This window comes from Bubalus bubalis, chromosome 5 (genome assembly GCF_019923935.1).
Source record: "Bubalus bubalis isolate 160015118507 breed Murrah chromosome 5, NDDB_SH_1, whole genome shotgun sequence".
Classification (NCBI taxonomy): domain Eukaryota; kingdom Metazoa; phylum Chordata; class Mammalia; order Artiodactyla; family Bovidae; genus Bubalus; species Bubalus bubalis.
The window spans coordinates 129,537,027-129,558,377 of NC_059161.1; the positions used below are offsets into that span (position 1 = coordinate 129,537,027).

The following is a 21,351-nucleotide window of genomic DNA, read 5'->3' on the forward strand; positions in this document are numbered from 1 at the left end:
CGACCCCATAGACGGCAGCCCACCAGGCTCCCCCGTCCCTGCAATTCTCCAGGCAAGAACACTGGAGTGGGTTGCCATTTCCTTCTCCAATGCATGAAAGTGAAAAGTGAAAGTGAAGTCTGCTGCTGCTACTGCTGCTAAGTCGCTTCAGTCGTGTCCGACTCTGTGTGACCCCATAGACGGCAGCCCACCAGGCTCTCCCATCCCTGGGATTCTCCAGGCAAGAACACTGGAGTGGGTTGCCATTTCCTTCTCCAATGCATGAAAGTGAAAAGTGAAAGTGAAGTCGCTCAGTCGTGTCTGACTCTTAGCGACCCCATGGACTGCAGCCCACCAGGCTCCTCCGTCTATGGGATTTTCCAGGCAAGAGTACTGGAGTGGGGTGCCACTGGCTTCCATCAGAGGCTTAAGAGAGCGCCCCCCCCCAAAAAAATATACAAAATAGCAGCAAGCAACTGAGGGAGTCAGCCACAAACTTCCTTAGGAGCTAGGATGGAGGATTCAAAGTGTTTACAATTCCCCACCTTCTGCACTTGAGCAGGCCCTGGGCTGCTGGGCTGCAGGGTCCAGGCCTCAGAGTCAGGCAAGACTGGACAAAGCCACAAGGGCCTGGTCCCAGCCAGACGCCCTGGTGATGGTCAACCCTGGGCCTGAGACGAAAGGGCCACACTGCCGGGCTGGTCTTGGGGTCAGCGCTCTGTAACCCAGGAAGCCTTAAACATATGGGTGACGAGAAAAAAGATAGCAAAAGGACCTAACCAGTATCACGCTGGGTTGGCCAAAAGATTTGTTTGTGTTTTTCTTAGCATTTTAAATCCGTCTGGGTTTTTTGGTAACATCTTAAATCATCTTAAAGTGAAATAAGGTTTCACTTTTACACCCTACTACTGCTGCTGCTAAGTCACTTCAGTCGTGTCGGACTCTGTGCGACCCCATAGACGGCAGCCCACCAGGCTCCCCTGTCCCTGGGATTCTCCAGGCAAGTACTGGAGTGGGTTGCCATTTCCTTCTCCAATGCGAAAGTGAAAAGTGAAACTGGACCTATTTATACTCGTCATCCCAGTCAAAATCGGCAACAGAATGGCAGGTTTAGTCATAAGACTTTGCACCCAAAGTATAATTTAAAAGAAAGTTCAAAAATGTCTAGAATGTTTCAGAGAATGTGAGTTTCCCAATTTTCAGTATAATTAGGTTACACTTTACTAATCAAAGTAATGAAAGAATGACTTTCATCCCTGAAACAGAATTTTTGTTAAAACCCATGGGCATTTGAGTTTGTAAGTGAGATCCCACTGTTATCAAAGGCCCACTCTTTTTTTTTTTTGGCTGCACCCCACAGCACGTGGAATCTGAGCTCCCAATCAGGGATCGAAGCTGTGCCCTCTGCACTGAAGGCGAATCTTAACACTGGACCACGGGGAAGTGCCAAAGTCTCATTCTTCTTAAGGGATTGTAAAATCACCTCGATTCATAAATAGAGTAACATCTGTAAATCAAATTCATGAGCTTTAGGAAAGCTAAGTCTTAGGGTATGTACCTTGAACAAACTCAATATTGATTCTAAAATCACAAATAACTGAAGGTTCTCTTTGCTTCATGGGAAACCTTTGCTGGGGAAAAAGTAGGAAATTTTTAGGGGCAGACTGCTTGCCAACAAGGAAAGCCAGCTGTCCCCTGAAAACGCACAACCTCAAAGTTGAAAATTATGCTTTATTTGGTGGACTTTCTGAGGACTTAAGTCCAGAAAAACAGCCTCTTAGATCACTGAGGGACTGCTCTGAAAGGCAAGGGAGAGCCAAGTTATACAGGAGTTGTTGCAACAAAATCAGGTAGTTGGAACATCAGAAGATTAGCTCAAGTTAATGAATTTAGCGGTTTTCCCTGCATGGGAAGATGCAAGAGTTTGGGCTCGTTGAAATCACTCCTTTGATATGAAGCTCAGCTGTCTGGAGTCAGCATCCTGGCCCCTCAGGGTGCACCGCCCGAGGTGATGACATTTCTGCCCGCAAAGTGCTCGTGTGAAGTGTGAAATCCCACCTGGGGAGAGGTAGCCCTGGAGTGTGCAGCTGTGGTCTCGGGTCCACACCCACAGGCCCCGGGGCAGGCTCATCCTGCCGGGCACAGCTGTCTGTGACATCACACCAGCACTAGCGATTACGTACCACTTCCCCGAATTCCACCCCACTGTTCTGCCTCGGCCACCTGCCCACCCCACCACAGCCGACGTGGGGCCCACGCTCCCTGTGCGTCACGATCGGGGACCAGCCTTGGCACTGCCACCTGCTGTGTGACTTTGAGAAAGCCCCTCGACCTCTCTGAACCTTCCCCCCGTCACCTGTCACACGAAACTGTAGTTCTTGTTTTCCTGAGTTCAGACAATCATCTGAGTTCATCAGACAATCTCTGCAGAGTCACTTTGTAAACTGCAAGTTCTGTTTCTGGCTAAAGCAGGAAGGCCAGCACAGAAGTCAGACTCAAATAAATGTAAACAGTTGACGAAAACTAGCTCTTATCCAGATACAAGAGCCTCGGCAACAAATTGCTGTCCCTGAGTCAAAGCGGCCCGCATGTGCGGGCGGAAGCCTGGTGCCTGGACTGAATGGACTGGAGCAGGACAGGCAGCAGCCGGCCTGCGGACGCCCCCAGCCACGGACACGGCAGTTCACGCCATCCTTTCCCCCTGGTGGTCCTGCCCTGTTAAGAGGTGCTCCATGGAAGGAGGAGGCCCCGGGCAACAATAGGTGACCGGGCTCCTCTGCATGGCCTCTGGGCAACAGCCTGCAGGCAGCACAGCCTCGGGTGGGAGGGGGACACAGCGTGACTGCCAGCGAGGGTCCCCAGTGCCAGACCTCCAAGGATGCCTCCAAAGCGGGTCGGCTCACTGGCGACCCCGGCAGGACGTCACGCCTTGCCGGGCAGGGCTCCAACGCCCTGTGGCTGGAAGAGACAGCCAGTGACCCCATCCAGGATGAGCAGACCTCGGGCAAGGGCTGCACGTAACCGTGTGATCAGGAACGGTGTCGCATGCACCAAGGATGCGAGAGAACAGCAGAGGTCTGGGGGGAGGCGCCTCCCCCTCCCCACAGAGAGAACGCATCCCACTGCAAAACAGATTATGCTTCCTCAAGGCGTGCAGTTCTTGTTTTTTTTCTCATTTGTCTTTTTTTTTTTTTTTTTAGCAGTTTCGGGTTCACAACAAACTTGAGAAGAAGGGACGGAGACTTCCTGTGTACCTCCTACCCGCCCCCCCGGGAGGTACAGCTCCCCCACCGTCGACGTCCCCCCCAGAGCGGCCCCCTGGCTACTGATGAACCTAGAGGGTACGTCATCATCACCCAGAGTCCACAGCTTAAACCAGGGCTCACCCTTGGTCTTGTATCTTCCGTGAGTTCGGACAGATGTTTCATGTATCCACCACTGCAGCATCACAGAGAGGATTTCCTGCCCTGAAAAGCCCTCCATGCTCTCCCTCCTCACCCCTCTCCACACTCCCACCCCTGGCAGCCAGTGATGTTTTCACTGTCTCCACAGTTCTGCTTTTTCCAGAATTTTATGTAGTCGGAGCTGTACACTGCGGGCTTCCCTGGTGGCACAGCGGTAGAGAATCAGCTGCCCACGCAGGAGACGTAAGACTCAGATTTGAGCTCTGGGTTGGAAAGATCCCCTGGAGTAGGAAATGGCAACCCACAGAAGCCTAGCAGGCTGCAGTCCACGGGGCCAGAGAGTCAGACAAGACTGAGCACGCACACGCGCGCGCACACACACACTCACGCGCGCGCACGCACACACACGCACGCACACACACACGCACACACGCGCACGCACACACACGCACGCACACACGCGCACACGCACACACGCGCACGCACACACATGCGCGCACACGCATGCACACACGCACGCACGCACGCACACAGTGGGCAGCCTTTCCAGCCTGGCTTTTCACACTGTCACAGCATTTAAGGCTCCTCCATGTCTCCCCCTGGTGTGACAGCTCATTTCTTCCTAGTGCTGAATAATATTTCATCACCTGGATGGACCACGGTTCATCCACCCACCTACTGAAGGGCACCTCACGGCTTCCAATTTGGGGCAATTATAAATAAAATCTGTGTTCAGGTTTTCGTGTGGATTAAGTTTTCAACTTTGACTTAATGCCCAGGAACACGATGGCTGGAACACACGGTAAGACTGTGTTTCATTTTGTAAGCTGTCGGATTGTCTTCTGCAGCAGCCACAACAGTGAGTTCCCGCTGCCTCACACCCTGCCCCTATCTGACACTATCACTTCAGGTGGGCCATTCTCCTAGGTGTGTGGTGGCATTTGGGGTTCATTTTAGCAATTTTTGTACGGAAATAAAATTCACCATTTAAAGAGGACAGCTCAGTGGTTTTCAGGTGCTTTGTACGAGCATCACCAGTGTCTAATTCCAGGCCATTTCTATCTGCCAAATGGAGACCGCCAAGCCCATCACATTCACTCCCCATTCCTTCCTCCTCCAAATCCCACCCCAGCCGACCCTGCCCCTCCCCACCGAGCACCCCACTGTCTCACTCAGGGCACGTCACATAAGTGGAATCACACTGTGCGAGACCTCTTATGTCTGGCTTCTTGCACTTGGCATAACGTTCCTGAGGTTCATCCACGTTGCAGCGAGTGTCAGGGCTTCACGCCTTTCCGTGGATGAATGATATTCCCTCGGACGGACGGACCACGTGAGTTTATCCATTCGTCTGTGGGTGACATCAGTGTTTCTGACACTTAGGATCTACTGGAAGTAATGCTACTGTGAAGAGTCACACGTGTCCATGTCTCCTGGGCAGACACGTCTGAACATGTGTTCATGCCTCTTGGTGCGTGCCCGCGAGTGGAACCGCTGGGTCTGCTTAACTCCTTGAGGACCTGCAGCCTGCCCTCGTCCATGGGCAATCACAGTGGCAGCGGCGTGGCTGCAGCACTCACTCTCTTTCATCAGTTGCCATTCACTCTTCAAGCTCTTTGCCCCTGTGCTTATCCAGTATCGCCCCCATCTTACCAATAAGGAAACAGAGACATAAAGAGGTAGAACAAGTGCCTAAACCAGAGAGCCAAGCCATGGCAGAACCAAGATGTGATGCTGGACCCAGAGTCCACTCTGAAATACTGCTGTGCAGTGACGGGTGAACACGGCTGTCAGGATTGTCCAGACCCTTGACGGGACTCCTGGGAGGGCACCTCTGAGCCCTTGAAATGTCCTCCTGAGAAGAGTGACTGTGTTTATGTGAGGCCACGAGCCACAACAGGTCATTTATACTAACAACATGGTTTACGGGGAGGGCCCCGGGCTTGACGGAGGGGCTGGAGACTAAGCTCAGCCTGCAGGTGGTCCACCATGCCTCTGTGACCGACCCCCAGTAAAACCCCAGGACTCCCTAATGCTCCCCGGGGAGGATTCCTGATTGGCAGCAGCTCACGTGTGCTGTCACCCAGGGCTTCCGGAAGAATCAAGTGTCGTTTGCAAGAGTCCCCTGGGACAGGACAGCTGGGAGCTGGCGCCTGGTCCCCCTGTACCCTGGCCCACGACCCTTTGCATCAGCTGATTTCACCTGTGTCCTCTCTCTGTAACGAAGTGTGACTACATCAGCTTGGCTGAGTCCTGCGAGTCCTTCTAGAGAATCACCGAACTTGAGGGTGGTCTGAGGGCCCCTGAACAGCCGGTTCTGTAAGCGACTGTAGCTCACAAGGAGCAGAGCTGCAAGAGAGAGGTGGGGAATCTGATACCTGTACCAGCAGGTAGGTCACCTGCATAAAAGTAAAACAGGTAAATCTAAAAAAAGAATCAAATACCACAGAGAGGAAATCTGGAGAAGCCTGCTCCCAGACTAACCGGAGGACCAGGGCAAGCACCCTGGCTTGTGGGCACGTTTCCTGGCTCGAGGTGGCTGCAGGAACAACGCCTCCCCCCACCCCCGAGGCAGGTAACGGGATCCGACTCGCTTCCCGTCTGCACTGCCCAGAACAACTGCCAACTCCCAGGTAAGGTGAGCCTGTGCGGGCAGGCACCTGGTTCCCATGGACAAGTTCTCAGGTGACGGGCTCCCCACGTGAAGACGAGGACACAGTGCTGCCCAGGACTCCAGACACACGTGTGCATCACAGACACACACTGGGCGTCTGTCCCCCGCCAGCCACCGCTGCACTTTTAGGGCAAGCCCCATCCAGGTTTCGCCTGGAACCCTCAGCCGCGGCTTGACCAGAGACACAGAAGCAAGCCCGGGGGCGTGCTTCCCGTCACACGAACTAATTCCCTCCCTGGACGCTGCCATGGAGCCACGGAGCCAGTCCTGGGCAAGGGGTGCAGGATACAGATGCCACAGAGACAACATCTCCTCGGAAACGGTGCCCCCTCCACTGCTGGTGAGGATGCAAAGAGACACAGCCACCACGGAGAACAGCGCGGAGAGTCCTCAAAAGCCAGTTACCACACGACCCAGCAATTTAGATTCCTCTAGAGACAGAAGTATCATATGATCCAGCAATCTCACTCCTGGGCAGATATCCAGAGAAAACTTTCATTCAGAAAGATACACGCACGCCTGTGTTCACAGCAGCCCTATTCACAATAGTTAAGATGTGGAAATGACCTAGACGTCCATCAGCAGATGAGTGGATAAAGATGCAGTACATATATACAGCAGAATATTAGTCGGTGATAAAAAAGGAACGAAATTCGGGTCGTTTGTAGAGACGTGGATGGACCTAGACTCTATCATACAGAGTGAAATTAGTCAGGAAGAGAAAAACAAATATCCTACATTAATGCATATTCATGGAATCCAGAATAATGGTACGGATGAACCTAGTTCCAGGGCAGGAATAGAGACACAGACGTAGAGAATGAACTTGTGGACACAGCAGAGGAAAGGGACGGTGGGATGAGTTGGGAGATTAGGACTGGCATGTATACGCTACGAGGTGTAAAACAGACAGCTGGCGGGAAGCTGCAGTACAGTGAAGAGCACGGAGCTCAGTCCGGTGCTGTGATGACCTAGATGGGTGAGAGGGAGGGGTGGGGGGGAGGCCAAAGAAGGAGGGGGTCTGTACACACACGTGGCTGATTCACTCCACTGTACACCAGAAACTAACTCAACACTGTAAACCAATTATATTCCAAAAAAATAAAAGGATGTGCAAAAAAAAAAAAAATACCCAGTGGGCCTGAACTACATTCCAACGTCCTAGTCGCTGGATTAAATATTACTTTGAATCCACTTCGTGACTATGAAAGAGCTCTGATTAGTGGAACCGCTCTCTCTAAAAACATCCAGGGAGAATGAGTGCTGGAAGGCGACTGCGTACCTGCCATTCGGGTGGAAGGAATAAATACAAAAGAGGAACAGGAGCGTAAATATTTAGAGAACATGGAACAGCAGCCCTTCCTTCCATCCCTGGCTGTGCTTTTCTGACAGACAGGTAAATTGCCCTATTTTTCCATCCATGGCTATGGGACCACAGCAAAATTACAGAGACCGGCTCGCTACCTAGGCAAACAGGCAACAATTTGTGATACAATAAAAATGTCAACAGGAAAAAAGAAAGAAAAGGGGACAATTTGCATCCATGCAAACACCCTGAGTTTTATTTCCAACTGTCCGAGAGAGGAAAAACCTCACTTGGCGGAAGGCTGATGTGTTTGTTCTGGTGAGCTACATTCTGACTTCTCCCTTGTTCCTTCCAAGAAAAGGTGAAGTCAACGAGTCGGTGACTCCCCGCAGTTATAAAGCCTCACGGCAGCTGACCCTTCCAGGAGAACTGGACCACAGGCTGGCATCAGCCCCCGCCCAGCTGGGGCTTGTGTGAGACCCTCTGCTGGGTGCATCCCGGGGCTGTAGAACAGCAGGGAGCTCCAGACACCAGGCTCTCAATCGGATTCCCCCAACACAGCCCCTTGGAGCTGGTTCACAAAAACCATCCCCCTGTGAATGTGTGGTTAAGCCCCCGTGTCACCAAACCTAGAAAATTCCTGATGTGGCTACATGACTTTTTTCTTCTGAAACAGATTGTTATTGGTGCTCTGTTGTTTCGTTGCTAAGTCATATTTGACTCTTTTGCAACCCCATGGACTGTAGCTCACCAGGCTCCTCTGTCCATGGGAGGGATTCTCCAGGAAAGAACACTGCAGAGGGATGCAGAGGGATACACATACATTTACAGTCACGTGAACACCACTTTACTTGCTTTCACTCTCATCTAACTTCTTTCTTACCAGGAAGCTGTCTCTATGAACCTCAGTAAATCCGGCCCCACCCTGAGACCAGATACTAACTCACTCCATCGGCTTACTTCCACTCGCTCGGCACGGGCTCAGAGGACGGGAGAGACCCAGCTTCTGCTGGGAGAAGCCAGGACACACAGCCTGCTTGGCTCAGAGAAACCACCCTCCACACCTCGATGCGGGCAAGCCCTGCGCCAAAGATCTCGCTCGGCAGCCTCAGGCCTGGAGGTAAAAATATCTCAGGGAACAGAGACAGCAAGGCGTGAGCACACATAATCAGTGCCTGGGATCCTCAGACACACGACACACACTCTGGGGCCAGAGCGGGAGCCCCGCTGACCTAAGGGCTGGCCCACTGCTCGGGGGCCAGGGTTTAGAGGCCTCCCAGGAGACTGCAGCCCTGGAGGCCTCCCTGCCCCAAGGAAGCTGAGTGGGGCTCCATCGGGACAAAGGGTCTCTTTCCAGCTCTCCGGCACACAATCTTGGACTCAGTGTAACACGCAAACACGTCACCAATTCTTTTTTGAAAACAGCTTGGTGAAGACCTAATCCACATGCCATACAACTCACTTGCTGTTCAGTTGCTCAGTCGTGTCCGACTCTTTGCGACCCCATGGACTGCAGCACGTCAGGCTTCCCTGTTCTTCACTGTCTCCCTGAGTTTGTTCCAACTCATGTCCATTCAATCAGCGATGCCATCCAGCAATCTCATCCTCTGTCGTCCCCTTCTCCTCCCGCCTTTAATCTTTCCCAGCATCAGGGTCTTTTCCAATGAGTCAGCTCTTCACATCAGGTGGCCAAAGTATTGGACCTTCAGCATCAGCATCAGTCCCTCTAATGAATATTCAGGATGGATTTCCTTTAGGATGGACTGGTTGGATCTCCTTGCAGTCCAAAGGACTCTCAAGAGTCTTCTGCAACACTACAGTTCAAAAGCATCAATTCCTCGGCACTCAGCCTTCTTTATGGTCCAACTCTCACATCCACACATGACTCCTGGAAAAAACCACAGCTTTGACTGGACAGACCTCTGTCCACAAAGTAACAGGCTGTCTAGGTTTGTCATAGCTTTTCTTCCAAGGAGCAAGTGTCTTTTAATTTCATGGCTGCAGTCACCATCCGCAGTGATTTGGGAGCCCAAGAAAATAAAGTCTGTCACTATTTCCATTGTTTCCCCACCTATTTGCCATGAAGTGATGGGACCAGATGCCATGACCTTCATTTCTTGAATGTTGACTTTTAAAACAGCTTTTTCACTCTCCTCTTTCACCTTCATCAAGAGGCTCTTTAGTTCCTCATCACTTTCTTCCATAAGGATGGTGTCATCTACATATCTGAGGTTATTGATATTTCTCCCGGCAATCTTGATTCCAGCTTGTGCTTCATCCAGCCTGGCATTTCACATGATGTAATCTACATATAAGTTAAATAAGCAGGGTAACAATATGCAGCCTGACGTACTCCTTTCCCGATTTAGAGCCAGTCCATTGTTCCATGTCCGGTTTTGCTGCTTCTTGGCCTGCATACAGTTTTCTCAGGAAAATGCAATTCAGCGGGCTTTCCTGTGATCATGGAGTTGGGTAGACCATCACCTCTATCCACATTAAAACAGTTACACAGTCTCAAGAACACCGTAATTCTCAGCCATCACCTCCCAAACCCCCAGCCCCACCACCCCTGGCAACCCCTCATGACTTTCTATCTCTACAAATTTGCCTTTTGGGGACATTTCATATAAAATGGAATCACATGCTATAGAATCATTCAACTCTCTTTTATCTCTTTTCTTCAATTCTCTTTTGCGAAAAGCCTTGTCCTTGGCACAGTTCCATGAATTCTACGCCTGAATCACTTCAAAATACAAGACTATAATACACTTGAACCTCTCAGCATAGTGTCCATCTCAAAAAGGTTTTCATTATGGGATTTCTCTGATGGTGCAGCAATTGAGAATCTGCCGTGCAATGCAGGGGACATGGGTTTGATCCCTGGTCAGGGAACTAAGCTCCCTGCATGCTGCAAGGCCACACACTGCAATGAAGACCCATCACAACCAAAATAATAATTAAGAAAAGGTTTTGTTATGTCCTCAGCTTTCACTGAAGTCAAACAGTATATGAAAACTACTGGGGCATTTCTAGTCAAACGCCAACTGAAGACACCACTTGAGAACATTCCTCCTAGACGAGAGCGCTAAGAAAACCTGTTCTCCAGGAGAACTCATACTAGAAAAGAGAGCTCTGCTAGCCCAGCTTTCCCTCTTCCCCCTGGCTGCCAGGAGGCTCAGAGATAAAGCACACATGTGGCTGCAAAGCCACGCTGTCATCCCAGGAGCTGGTCATAATTTGGCAGAGTTTTAATGGTCTTTAACAAAACGTTACAGTTCATGGAGTCCCAAAGAGTCAGACACGATGGCTCGACTAAGCACAGCACAACCCAACATTAAATCAGAGTTCTCAGTGGGGCCCGCAGCAGAATCACTTGGTTAGTAAGCTAACAAGGCAGATTCCTGTTGAACTGGAGGAGGCCTTAGAACCTGCGATTTCAACAAGACGCCCAAGAGTTCTCATTCCTTGGCTCAGGTTCCAAGTCAAAAGCTAAATAACACAGCCCTTTTCCTAGGACTGGGATGACCCATTTGGGTCAACAAACCCAGTTCTTTCTTATCCTCGATCGTCCTCACCCCTGCGGGGAGCGTCGGTGAGTTGGCCCAGGTGCTGCGTGCAGGGGCTGTGGTCATGCGGCCGGCATGCACACACGGCCCGGGGGAAGGGCTCCGCCTGCCGAGATGACAACGTGGTTCTCAGCTGAGAGATCTGGGAGGATCTACATGATGAGCACAGCGACCAGCACGGCTTTCCCGAGACCTCACGGCCTCCATCTCGGTCCTCAGAGGAGACCAGCAGCTCCCGTGGGGACTCCGGTCCACCTGGACCCGTGTGGCCTTCTCGATGTCACACTCCAACCCCAGGGCTCTGCGAAGCCTGAGGTCATTCCGGCATCAGCTCTTCGGGTCCCCCTCCCAACTCGGGGGATGTTTCCCTCCCCATCTGTCTCAGTGGGCGACCAGGTCTAACGTGGTTGGAGGAGGCGGAGGGCAGAGGAGCAAAAGGAAACCCAGGAGGCACTGGGCTCGTTCCCACAGTGGCCCCGAGACGCCCGAGGGTGCAGCTGCGTCCTGTGCAGGCCCTGGGAGCTGGGGGCGTGGTCTCAGACAGCGTGCAAGGGTGGAGACGGGGAACCCTCCTGGGAGGTGGGGTCTCCGGACAGTCAAGGGGTCAGGAGCCAGGAGGGGAGCCGCACAAAGCAAATGTGAGAACCATGCGTCTGGGGTGGAGCCACTGGGCACAGGAAACATGCCCACGGAAGCGTGGAGCCACGTGCTGCCATGAGGGGTGGGCATGGCCTGGCAGCTTCCCTGACCCCTCAGGCCTCCTTGCTCCCTCTGCCCTGGTAAGACATGAAGGTCCTGGGGCGGCCGGAGTAGAATGTAACCGCCCAGAAAGACCAAAGGCAGGAGGCATGTGGGCAGGGCTCGGGGTGCCCACTTGACCTCCAGGCCTCGGAAGCGGGTGGAAGCACTGAAAGCGGACGTTCATGGGGGACACTCTGAATGTGTGAAACACTCGGGGCACTTCTGTGGAGCTCAGCAGCGTGCGCCCGGCATGCGGACCTCAGGCTCAGTCTGGCCAAGAGCAGGGGTGCTCAGGGCCTTCCTAAAGGAAATCAGTCCTGAATATTCACTGGAAGGACTGAAGCTGAAGCTGAAGCTCCAATACTTTGGCCACCTGATGAGAAGAGCCGACTCATTGGAAAAGACCCTGATGCTGGGAAAGACTGAAGACAGAAGAAAGGGACGACAAAGGAACTGAACTGAACTCAACTGAACCAAACACCTCTCCCAGCAGTTTACCTGGGGGCACGTTCTGCAGACAGTGACAGGGTGATGGAAGTCCTGCCCATGCCAGTGCCAAGCCCGCTCTCCAAGATCTCAGCTGGGCCACGGTGACCTGAGGAAAAGGCATCACGTCTTCCCGTGGTGACCAGCTAGCCATCGAGGTAAGCTTGTTCAAATCCTGAGCCCTAGCCACACATGAGGCCCCACTTCCCTTCATCTTCACTGAAATATGACCCTGTCCCCCGACCACAGTGAAATCGGGATTCATGCGGTATGTGACCGTCCAGGGTCTGCTATGACAAAGGGCTCCAGGCTGGGCCGCTCAGAGCAGCACAAACGTATCGTCTCCCAATCCTGGAGGCCGAAAGTCTGGAACCAGGTTCACGGGACGGAAATCCAGGCGTTGCAGAGCTGGCTCCCTCCGAAGGCTCTCGGGGAGGGGCCTTCTGGCCTCTTCCGGCCTCCAGGGGCTCCAGGTGTCCCAGCTCATGGCTGTGTCCCCCAGCCCCTGCCTTCATGGGTCTCCTCTGCTCAGACCTGCCTGTCGTAAGGCCTCATGTGACGGATTAAAGGCCCAATGAGATAATCCTGGGTAATCCGTACATCACAGGACCCTTAGGGCTCGTGGTGAAGGACAGAGAAGCCTGGTGTCCGTGGGGTCGCAAAGCGTCAGACACAAGTTAGCGACTGAGAACAGCTTCATGAAAACGGAATCTCTGCATTCGTTCAAGCTAGTGCCGTGACTCATGGGTGAGAATTCACTGACTCGAAAAGACCCTGATGCTGGGAAAGACTGAGGGCAGATAGAGAAGGGGACGCACGAAAGAGGATGAGACGGTTGGAGGCATCACGGTAATTAACTGGGCATTAACTCCATTACTCTAAAGTGAAACCCTCTGCCACTCGTTACATAACATCCTGGCTGCTCCCTAAATTACCACCCGAGGGTCATTTTCCATGTTTTTCCAAGTGGCAGCAGGAGGGGATCGCTTCCAAAGGCCTGAAACCCAGAATCCACACCGCTTTGCTACGTGATGACCGTCTCCACTGCAAGGGGACACAGTGGCCAGGATGGGGGCCGTGGGGCGCCCACGCAGGGGTGTCCACGATGAATGGCGGCCTCTAGGACATCCGGAGATCGCTGAAGGGCAGGGTCCCTTCTTGGGACACTGGAGGATGCAGGAAAAACAGCTGAGAGGGAGATGAAGCGTGCAGAAAAACCTGGGCCTGATGGAGAATTCTGCCTCCATTCCCCCAACCCACTCAGGATGCAGCACTTCCTGGGCTCACGAAGACTGACCCCCCGAGAGACGGAAACTGCCCCCCTCCATCCACAGCACAGGACCACCATCCTTCTCCAGCTGAAAGGCCTTGGGAGGCTCCCCTGGGGCTCATCTCTCTGTGAACACCCGGGCCCCCAAGGCCCCCTGTCCTGGAGATGACCAACGCTGCGAGGGAAAGGCGCCCTGGCCGGCAGAGCAAGCTGACAGCGCGTCCACTCCCGGCCTAAAGGGCCGCCCGGTCCAGCCATTCCTCCCCTCTTCCCTGGCACATCAGTGACCACGGCCACAGAGATGGATTCTGAGACCACAGCCCCCACCACTTGGGGCCAGCAGAGAGGAGTTCCCTAAGAAGCAGCTGGAGGCCCAGCCGTGATGCAGGGTTCCCGACGCCGGGCCGGGGACAGGCAAACGCTCAGATCGAGAGATCAAGGGGCCTTTTCTCAGAAAGGAGGCAGGAGGAGGTGAGCGGGCCTTGGTACAAACCCAGGCCCAGGGAGGTTCGACCTGGTCATGAGCCAACAAGCCCCCAACCCGGCCCGGGGCAGATGGCACCCCACAAACACAGGAACATGCTGCCGGGGGGCTTGGTGCCCTGCCCCCGGCTGCCACCATAATGAACCTAAGCAAGGCCCAGGTCCGGAGCCCGAGGGTGGGGACAAGGCCACACAGTTCAGCCGAGTGCGGGACCTTCCCGCCAACCTGGACACCTCCTTCTCCGAGCCTGCTCCGCCGCTAGAGGAAAGGGTGGCCACAGCCTCCACTTGAGTCACCCACAGTGTGCACCCACCTGTCAGCTCTCTGCGGAGCCACGCAAGTGAGCAGCCATGGAGAATTGGTGCCAGGGGCTTCCCCACAAGGGAACTGCATGCAGCTTCTTGGACGGACAGAGGACAAGGGGACTGCAGGCTCTGCCTGCTTGGCCGGAAGAGCGGGGCTGGTCCTCCCGGAGCCCTGTCACTGCCCGCCTGCCAGGACAGTGCCCACGTGCACCTGGGGGAGGGCGGGAGCAGGGGCCAGAGAAGCAACTCGGGGCATACGGGGGGACCACGGCCTCTCGGGAAGGCTTGCACAAGGACAGGGAGAGGGGCTGAACTGGATCTCAGGCAGGACTGGAGGCCTGGGAAGCCAGGGGTAGCAGCACCCACCCCCCACAAGCTGAAGGTGACCAGGGCTGGGGCAGTGGCCCTGACATTCCGCTCCTGCCTGGGCTATTTGTAAGCCTAGGACGTTCTTCTCCTTCTCATCGGAATCTGGGAAGATGCAACAGGTCTCAGTGTTCTTGAGCAGAAAGCAGGGGTATACAAGCAGAACATAAACAGATACACAGCATGTCCATGTATTAAAATCTCATTGGGGTGGACAATTTGGAACAAGGGTCTAAAACGTCTCCTTGGATAGGCGATACATTTTTTCAAAAGTCTGAAAACTATGTCCGAGCAGGAGCGGACCTCACAGACCTGCCTTTCTGGTCCCCAGGCTGGGCGGCCAAGTGTGGCAGCAGAGAGAGCTCAGGGTGTGCAGAGCCAGGGCCAGGCGGAGCCTCTCAGGACCAGCGAGGCGGGGAGCAGCGGGCCTCACCGCTGGGGGCCCGGGCCCTCACCCGGGCCCTCACAAACCTCAAGTTGTGGGCTTCCCTCTGCGGTCCCCGCGCTGGACACAAGCAGGCATGTCCTGGTCCAGGAAACAGCGGAGGCAGGGCGCCCGCCACACCTCCTCCACCATCTACCCTCCCAGCCAGGGCATCTCGGAGCAGAGATGAAGAGCCGCAGTCCCCGTGAGTCCCCCCAAGGTCACACTAACTGGGCGGCAAGGGCAGGCGTGTACTTCCAGCACCCAGGACAACCCCCCCCCAACTCTGACTCAGGCACTGGGGCCCTGGCCACGAGGAACTGCCATCCTCTGGCCGGGGTGCCAAAGTGGGGGCAGTCCACACCACAGCACCGAAGATGTTCTAACTCACCAGAGGCGCTGGCAGACTGGGCCCCGCAGGAAGGCTTCTCGGAACCAGAACCGACCACGCTCTGATGGGTCAAGGCAAGGAGACAGGAGATATGTCCAGAGCTGTGAGAGACAACCAGGGCGCGGTCAGACCGAGGCTCCACGAGGAGACAGAGGCCAAAACTACAAGCGCTCTGATGCCTGCAAGCTGAAAACCAGCGGCTGCGTTTCTGCTTCCTGAAAGATGGCATAGACGCACTTTCCCCACTCCTCACAAGACATGCAACGAAAACCCCAGGATGCTGCACAAGAAACAAACCGAAGACTCTGAGGGGTGGAGAGAAGGCAGGCCGGTTGGGGCCCAGGGGTGCAGGGGGTGGAGAGAAAGCAGGCCGGTTGGGGCCCAGGGGTCCAGGGGGTAGAGAGAAGGCAGGCCGGTCAGGGCCCAGGGGTGCAGGCAATGGCACAGCGGTTGGTTCTCTGAGCTGGGTTTTTGCCTCATATCCCAGATTGGGAGCCAAGAAGCCGGAGAGCCAGAAACACCAGTTGCTGTCCTTCAGTCGTTCAGTCGTGTCTGACTCTTTGCGACCCCATGGACTGCAGCACACCAGGCTCCCCTGTCCTCCACTACCTCCCGGAGCTTGCTCAAACTCATGTCTATTGAGTCAGTGATGCCATCCAACCATCTCATCCTCTGTTGCCCCCTTCTCCTCCTACCCTCAGTCTTTCCCAGCATCAGGGCCTTTTCCAGAGAATCAGCTCTTCACATCAGGTGGCCAAACGACTGGAGCTTCAGCTGAGACATCAGTAGAAGCGGGGAAAAAAAAAAGCTGCAAAGAATGACTACTCTCTCCAGAACAAACCAGGAAAATGGCAGCGAAACAGGAAAAAAAAAAACATTCAGACAATTACTCCACTACTCCACCTGGATGTCACAGAAGAACTGCGGCCCCCACCCTGAGTCCCAGGAGCAGAGGGCAAGGGGGGAGCCTGGACTTCCCCTCGCATGGCCGTCACAGGCACTCAAACCTCCATGGGGAGGGAGGGGGCAGATAAACCAAGCCATGGAGCTGGAACTTTCTTCCCTGCTGAGCAGGCATGCATCCTCCTCCAGTTCCACTGTATCAATGCAGACACCACATGGAGCCTGGATTTCTGCACACACACGGCACCCCCTCACCCCCATCTCAGTGAACGAGGTCAGAAGAGAGCTAACAGAGAGTCAGGACCCTCCCCATCGCCAGCTAGTGAGGCCACGCCCACCTCGTATCCGTGGAGGCCACGTGGGAGCAGGTCCCCTCCCCCACCAGCAACAACAAGGGCCCTCCCCACTGGGGTGTCACCGGGGGTCAACCGAGGACCCTGGACGTCTGCAGGCAGTAACGAGGCAGCACGGCTTCCCTGTGACGTCCAGACAAACAGGCTAAACCAGCAGGCTCAGCGAGGCCCGCGGCGCACGACAGAACGTGCAACTGTGCACATTTCCACTGAAAATCACTCATCATCCCCCAAACCAGGAAGATCTCAGATGGGTGAAGGACAGCCGGTGGCTGGCAACGCTCAGGGGACAGGGATGTCAGTGCTGAATCTGAGTCTGAAGTGGCAAAACCAAAAATGCCTCGACACGTGAACACCCTGGAAACACGTGAAAACAGAAAACCTCACTGAAAAACAGAACAGAAAATCGCAACAAGGAAACACAGATCTTCCCTGATATATGATGGGGTGACATCTGGGTAAACCCATCATAAGTAGAAAATATCGTAACTCGAAAATGCACATAATACACCCAACTGGACATCACAGCTCAGTCTCACCTCCTTTCAGCATTCTCAGAACACTTTCATTAGCCCGTGGCTGCCCTGAATGATCTAACACGAAGCCTACTTTATGACGACTTGCTGACTATCTCACTACATTTACCGAAAACTGTCCTGAAAGTGAAAACCAGAACGGTCGTCCGGGTGCAGAGTGGTTGCGCGTTGGCCGCTCACCCCTGTGACCACGTGGCTGGCGGGAGCCGCGGCTCACTGCTCCCGCCCACAACAGAGGATGGTTCCACGTGTCACAGGCCCAGAAAGATCAAAATTCAAGATTCAAAGAAGAGTCTCTACCGAGTATGTGTCACTTTCACACCATCAGAAAGTCATGCTGCTGCACAACAGAAACTAACAGCGTTTTAAAGCAACTACGCTCCAACAGAAGGGCTTCCCTGCTGACTCAGTGCCAGCGCAGGGGACGGAGGCTTCATCCTGGAGTCGGGGAGCTCCCCAGAGAAGGGAATGGCAACCCACTCCAGTACTCTTGCCTGGAGAATCCCATGGACAGAGGAGGCTGGTGGGCTACAGTCCATGGGGTCATGAAGAGTCAGACAGGACTGAGCGACTAAATATCAACAATGCTCCAGTAAATTTTTTTTTTTTTTTTAAGAAAATACAGAGGAGGAAAAAAAAAAAAGAATAATTGAAAATCAAAGTCTAAGTTCCCATCTCAGGAAGCTAGTAATAGGTGAGGAAAATAAGTCCAAAGCAAAGGTTTGAAGGAAGGAAGGAAATAATCAAAAGAGTGAAGATAAATAAAAACAAAACCAAAAAAACAATAGAGAAAATCAATGAAATGATGAGCTGGCTCTTTGTAAAAGTCAAAAAAATTGACAAAACTAGCCAAAACAGACAGAAAACGCTCAAATTACCAATTCCAGGAATGTAACGGAGGATATTATTATAGAGCCTGCAGGCACTGAAAGGATAAACAGCTCCACACACTTAAGTTAGACGATATAAATGAAAGAAACCAATTCTTCAAGAAATGCAAACGGTTACAACTCATTCTGTATGAAATAGATAATCGGAGAAGCCCTACAGCTATTAAGAAGATTGAGTTCCTCATTATAAAACACACATTTTTATAAGAAAGAGGATATCTCCACACCCAGATAGTTGCACAGAGAATTCCGTGAAATGTTCACAGAATTAGTATCAGCTCTATACAATATCTGGAGTAGGAAATGGCAACCCACTCCAGTATTATTGCTGGAAAACTCAAGTGGACAGAAGAGCCTGACGGGCTGCAGTCCATGAGGCTGCAAAGAGTCAGACACAACTGAATAACTGAGTATACACTATACAATATCTTCCAGAAAACAAAATCCAATATGATCATATTGGTTCCATAAAATCAATTGGATTTTGTTTTCTGGAAGATATTGTATAGTATAAGAGTCGGACACGACTAGGCGACTTCACTTTCGCTTTTCACTTTCATGCACTGGAGAAGGAAATGGCAACCTACTCCAGTGGGAAATAGCAACCCACTCCAGTGTTCTTGACTGGAGAATCCTAGGGACAGAGATGCCTGGTGGGCTACTGTCTATGGGGTCGCACAGATTCAGACACGACTGAAGCTACTTAGCAGCATGATACTGATATTAAAACTATACAAAGAGAAAATCACAGGCCCATATCCCTCAAATATAGATGGGAAAAAGATCTTTAACAAAATATTAACAAATAAGAGTTAAGCAATTACTGTATAAGAGAAGAATTACAGATCAAGACAAGTAAGGTTTATTTCTGGAATGCTAGGCTGGTTCAATATTTTTTTAAAAATTAACTTATGTGATATGCTATACCAATAAGTTAAAGAAGGAAAATCACACAGTCAAAGCAATCAATGCAGAAAAGGCATTTGACAAAATTCAACATCTGTGACAAATTCTCCCCCCACAAAAAAGGAAGAGGGGAAATTCTTCAACCTGATCAAGAGCATCTGCAAAACTTCATGTAATCAGCTAACGTTATTCCAAATAGGGAAAGACAAAACGCTTTCCTTCTGTGACCAGGAACAAGGATGTCTGCTCTAACCGTTTTCACTCAACACAGCAGTAGACGTTCCAGGTAATAGAAGAGGCAAGAAAAGAAGACATAAAGCATACAGATCAGGAAAGTGAAAGTGTTAGTCACTCAGTCGTGCCTGACTCCTCAACACTGTGGACTGTAGCCCGCCAGGCTCCTCTGTCCATGGGATTCTCCAGGCAAGAACACTGGCGTGGGGAGCCTGTTTCCTACTCCAGGGGATCTTCTCGACCCAGGTATCAAACTCGGGTCTCCTGCAATCCCTTACTGTCTGAGCCACCAGAGAAGCCCCCTGATCAGGAAGATAGAAATAAAACTGCCCCCATTTGCAGATGACAAGACTGTAGAAAATCCCAAGGAATCTCCAAGACAACTGCTGCTGCTGCTGTTTCTAAGTCGCTTCAGTCGGGTCCAACTTTGTGCGACCCCATAGACGGCAGCCCACCAGGCTCCCCATCCCTGGGATTCTCCAGGCAAGAACACTCGAGTGGGTTGCCATTTACTTCTCCAATGCATGAAAGTGGAAAGTGAAAGTGAAGTCACTCAGTCATGTCCGACTCCTAGCGACCCCATGGACAGCCCACCAGGGTCCTCCATCCATGGGATTTGCCAGGCAAGAGTACTGGAGTGGGGTGCCATCGCCCTCTCTGCTCCAAGACAACACTTCCTACAAATAATACATGAGTTGAACAAGGTCACAAAATACAGCATCAACATATAAAAGTCAACTGTATCCCCCTATACTAGCAACGAACATGTGGACAACCAAATGTATAATCCAATACCATTTATAACCTCTCAAAAAAATACTTAGGTGTGAATGTAACAAAACTTGTATGCTGAAGTCTACAGAAATCAGTGAAAAATAAAAGTACATCTAAGGGCTTAGGCTTCCCCGGTGGCTCAGACGGTAAGTGCAAGTCGCTCAGTCGTGTCAACTCTTTGTGACCCCATGGACTATACAGTCCATGGAATTCTCTAGGCCAGAATACTCGAGTGGGTACCCATTCCCTTCTCCAGGGATCTTCCCAACCCAGGGATCGAACCCAGGTCTCCCGCATTGCAGGCAGATTCTTTACCAGCTGAGCCACAAGGGAAACCCTCAGACAGTAAAGAATCTGCCTACAATGCAGGAGACCAAGGTTCGATCCCTGGGTCGGGAAGCTCCCCTGGAGAAGGGAATGGCAACCCACGCCAGTATTCTTGCCTGGAGAATCCAATGGACAGAGGAGCCTGACGGGCTACAGTCCATGGGGTCACAAGAGTTGGACACGACTTAGTGACTAAACTGCCACCACCAACCCAAGCCTTACAGGATGACCCAGCAATCCCACTCCAGGGCGTATACACAGACGAAACTTATTCAGAAAGACACATGCGCCACCACCCAAGTTCACAGACGCGCTGTTCACAGTAGGCAAGACATGGAAGCAACCTAAACGTCCATCAGTAGAGGAATGGATGAGGAAGATGCGGTACATGTATGCAGTGGAATATTACTCAGCCGTAAAAAAGAGTGAAATGATGCCATCTGTAGCAACATGCAGGCACCTAGAGACTGTCATACTGAGTGAAACAGGTCAGACCCAGAAGGACAAATATCATGTGGTAGCACTTACGTGTGGAATCTAAAAGAAAGACAAAAGAACTTATCCACAAACAGAAACAGACTCACAGACAGAAAACGAGCCATGGTTTCCAAGGGGGAAGGGGCGGCAGAGAGGATAAATAGGAGCTTAGGACTAATAGACACGGGTTTAGTCACTAAGCCGTGTCCGACTCTTGCCACCCCACGGACTGTAGCCCGCCAGGCTCCTCTGTCCCTGGGGTTCTCCGGGCAAGAGTACTGGAGTGGGGTGCCATTTCCTTCTCCAGGGGAGATAGATAACACTATTATATAGCAAAATAGATGAACAACAGAAGCATACTGCATGGCACAGAGAACTGTATTCAATATTTTTAATAACCTACAACGGAAAAGAACTTGAACAAGGGTAGATATATATATATCCATCTTATCCACCTATGTGTAACTGAGGGCTTCCCTGGCGGCCCAGTGGTAAAGAATCCTCCTGCCAAGGCAGGAGACACAGGTTCGATCCCTTGGTCAGGAAGATCCCCTG

The 21,351-nt window shown here is 52.3% G+C and overlaps 1 protein-coding gene across 3 annotated transcripts in view; it reads right to left on the bottom strand.

Annotated features, from left to right (window-relative positions):
• The window catches only part of SHANK2 (SH3 and multiple ankyrin repeat domains 2), a 558,458-nt gene that overhangs the window by 509,908 nt on the left and 27,199 nt on the right, over nt 1–21,351 (bottom strand). For all 3 annotated transcript variants that reach the window (XM_044943817.2, XM_044943819.2, XM_044943818.2), the window contains exon 2: nt 15,397–15,497. The gene's annotated coding sequence lies outside the window, so the exon portion shown is untranslated. The remainder of the gene's footprint in view (nt 1–15,396; nt 15,498–21,351) is intronic.